Here is a 3918-nt window from a genome sequence, read left to right as displayed (position 1 = left end):
GTATTTTAGGGATGATGTTCCTCTGCTATTTCAACCAAATTACAGCGTGCACCTCAGCTCCCGGCGCAGCTGCGCGTCTCTCCCAGAAGCATTGATTTGAAAACGCTTCCAATCAAACAACGTCAGCGTCCGGTTACCGCCGAGCTGAGTGAGCTGGGGCGCCTGCAGAGCAGCATGGGGCTGAAATTACAGCCCTGCTGCGGTCTATACGTGAGGGTCTGTACGGGAGGATGGCGGTCAGCCTCTGGAGGGAAGGGCCGCTAATTCAGATGACATGTGAGGACGCCGCCGCCATCCTGCTGATGCTTTACGCTCCCTCTATCCTGACGTGACGTGTGTGTGTGTACATAGCAGCCAACGGGTATCAGGTTGCCCCCAGATAATAGAGTAATGGCCTGAGATCAGATCCCTGCGTCGCTCTCTCTCCCAGCTGTCTCAACTCATAGAAAACTCTACGTGTGAGGAGGGGACTCGCTCTCCTTCCACATCGACCGCAGGCACTTATACTTTTCACTGTCACAAGCAATAACTCTTCCATTCTGCTCTGACAACGGGCCTATTAACCGAGATAAAGATGGCCTCCTAATTGCACAGCAGCACACACCGCACCAAGCCCACGCCCACATGGACTCTGCTGCCGTACGCCGCTGGTCCGAGCACGAGTCCTGAGTTCAAGATTTCAGTTGTAGTTTTCCTGTGTGTTTCATCCACGTGTGCTTGAGTCTGAACCTGTACAATCTGTTTCTTCACCCTTTCACTCTTAAACAACTCATTTATTTCTCCCACATGACACTGACGAGCGCCACTGCAGTCCACCAGCACCACAAATTACAGCCTGGAAAATTACCATCAAATAAAGTGACACCTCTGTCAAACAGAGTCAGGAGAGACGGAACGTTATAATTCAGATCGCGGGGCTGCTGAGTCCTGCTGCAGCAGCTCCGTCTGACTGTCGCTTACACACCGGCGAGGGCCCATTTCTGCTGATGTGACATCACTTCCTCCGCAGGACATTTTGTGACTTGAACAGGATGAAAACATGGAAATATCAAGAGTGCAGTTTTAATGTCAGCGCACAGATTCCTGAAAGAAAAAGGAACACGTGTAACAACGCACGACAAACTTTATCCTCAGCTTGCAATTCCTTGACTTGATTGTTTTGTTTTACATTTTAATTCCATTTTTTGGAATTCTCTACTTCAGTTTAAGTTTGTCATTCTATCAGATTGTCCTCCCTGATTGCCATGTGCTAATTATTGTTTGTCCTGTTCCTGTTATGAAGCTTCCTTCTTTTGGTGAGAATGTTTGGAGACACAGCAACTAACCAATCACTTGATTGACAGAAACAAATATCTGATAATCAATAAATCCTTTCAGTCAGTTTTAGTCATTTGTGACAGAAACTGATCATTTGTTGGATGTCACGTTTCCTGACATTTTATGGGCTGATCTGCTGATCATGAAAATAGCGGAGATGAACTGATGTTGAAAAAGTCCTCAGTTGCAGCCTTTGAGTTGGAGATTTGCTTGCCCCCCCCCCCCCCACACACACACACAACCAGCCAGAGTGACCTTGTGACCTCCCATAATAATAACGGCATTGATCGGCGCCTCCTCTGTCGTGAGCCGTGAGCCCAGCGGCACGGTTCCTTCTCTCCTCAGATAACTCCTCTGTGGAGAGAAAGTCCAGTTCCAGAATAACGGGGTTGAAGAGCTTCTCTGTGTGGACAGCTATCAGCCACATACCGCACGAGGGTACCTGCATACCACCTACGTAACACCTACATAACAGCCGGGACGCTCTCCCCGTCGAGATGACTCAAAGCACATTAGTTAGATCAACTTCTTCAAAGTTGTGTATTTCCTTGATGACTCCGCCACAGCCGTGAGTCAGGAGTTGCTTTTCCACCGTTTCTAAATCGAGGTCACCACAACAAAGCAAACAGAAGTGTGAGAGAGATGCAGCCCTTCAGAGAACCTCTTTTTTACAGTATCTGTATTTCTACTTCCTCGAAAAGCAAGTTTTATACAATAGGAGGACAGAGTTGGAAGGATAAAACGTACGCGTGAATATGAAAAGCAGACAAGAATGAATAGAAATGAAAGGAGTCCAGGAACCACGGAGGAATCAAAGCCTGACAGGCAACTGACATGAAAATGTGCCACGTTTGAAACAAAGCACAGAAAAACCAAAATGTGGCACCAGCTGGAGCCTTGCTGCTGTCCGCTGGTCCTCTGAGCAGTGCAGGCAGCAGCTCCTTCACACAAAAGGGACATGGAGTTCAAACCTCCCACACCATGAGATTCTTTGAGGAAACATTCAAGTACTTCTACTGGCACCAAGACAGCTGAGGAACTTTTACAGGCCACAAAAAAGATAGAAAACAGAAAAGGACAACGTGTTCAGGTGAGAGATATGAACTAGAAAACTTACTTCTTGAGTTTTTCCCCTTCAGACCATTTGTTCAGAGATGGTTTTAGATCACTCCAGTGAGAGTCAGACGGCTGGACGTCTCCCTGCGCTCTCTCTGTCCGTCAGTCGCCTTCACTCGGCCTCTCTGGGCTGATGTAAGACACCCCTGCACATAGGAAAAAAGAGAGGGAGAGCGAGAGAGAGAGCGAGAGAGAGAGGGAGGGAGAGCGAGAGGGAGGCAGAAAAAAATCCCTCACATTCTGTGGATTCTTGGGAGCGAGCCAAAGTCCCAGAATTCCACATGCCACACATAAGGTTTCAATTAGGGCTGAATCCAAGGCTCCATCAGAAAGCTTTCTTCCTCCTGAAAAGAGTCTTTCTTCTGACAGCTAGAAGCATCGATCAGTCACGCTAACCAGCGCGGGGCTGCTCGCTCCTCCGCTCAGCAGCGTTTACCTGCTTCTCTGACCCATTCACCAGAGTCACAGCTCCACTGTGTCCACGTCTGTCACGTGCTTCGGTACCGTCACCACTTTCTGAAGGTCTTGGAGGAGGTTTTCCTCTATCAGACTCCTTCAGCTGAGTAGCCGAGGAAGATCCGGCCCTGCCGGAAGGGTCCGGCCCTGTCAGAGGGGTCTGGCCCTGTCTGAGGGGTCTGGCCCTGTTTGAGGGGCCCTGTCAGAGGGGTCTGGCCCTGTCTGAGGGGCCCTGTCAGAGGGGTCCGGCCCTGCCAGAAGGGTCCGGCCCTGTCAGAGGGGTCCGGCACTGAGGGCTGAACATGTGAGAGTTCATCACTACCAAGTGGGTTTATTACAACAGAAGGATTTTACTTGCACATTTTTTACATTAAAAAAAAGCCTGCTTCATTTAATTGGGTTGTGTGTGTGTGGAGTCTGGCGCTACAGATGTTCAGACTGAGAGGCCATCAAGTGGATATTTTTCTGCAGGCGCGCTGCAGTCGTTCACATTAGAACGCAGTTCTGGAGCTGGAGGAGAAAGTGGTGGAGCCACAGAGCAGATTTCCTGAACGGCTGCAGCAGCGTTGCATGCTTTGGCCCATCTTAAACATAAACCATGTGCTGGAAACTCTGATTCAAGACACTGGGATTCATAATGCAAAAAACACACTCGGCTCACTCACACACTCACACACACACACACAGGCAAGGGAATGCATCCACATATTGTAACAATTTGTCTGAAAACATGTTAATACTTGTGAAAACGTAATGTTTTTCTACAGCAACAGAGGAGCTGCTGGTGTTGGTGCGTCTGAGCGTCCACGGAGAGGTTGGCCTCCTGCAGCTCCTGCCAGGCGCTGACTGTTTTTCTCTCTTTATTTCTGATCATTCAGTGGTTTATTGATCGTTTTTACTCACGTTTTTCCAGAAAAAGGGAGAAAAATAACAATTAAATTAGCAAGACTGCCTAAAAAAACAATTGAAAATTATTCATTTTATTCAAACTTTGTTTTAATTAAGTTACAAAAATTGAACAAAATCACC

General features: G+C 48.1%; 1 protein-coding gene across 2 annotated transcripts in view; it reads right to left on the bottom strand.

The window, feature by feature from the left end:
* The window catches only part of ddr2a (discoidin domain receptor tyrosine kinase 2a), a 31287-nt gene extending 28730 nt beyond the window's left edge, over positions 1–2557 (bottom strand). For both annotated transcript variants that reach the window (XM_086224345.1, XM_086224346.1), the window contains exon 1: positions 2435–2557. The gene's annotated coding sequence lies outside the window, so the exon portion shown is untranslated. The remainder of the gene's footprint in view (positions 1–2434) is intronic.
* Between the last annotated feature and the right edge of the window lie 1361 nt (positions 2558–3918).

Source organism: Aulostomus chinensis, chromosome 14, assembly GCF_037954235.1.
Source record: "Aulostomus chinensis isolate RoL2024-O1b breed Wild chromosome 14, RoL_Achi_v1.0, whole genome shotgun sequence".
Lineage (NCBI taxonomy): Eukaryota > Metazoa > Chordata > Actinopteri > Syngnathiformes > Aulostomidae > Aulostomus > Aulostomus chinensis.
Note: the sequence above shows the minus strand (reverse complement) of the source record. Positions and strands in the feature narration are given on the sequence as shown.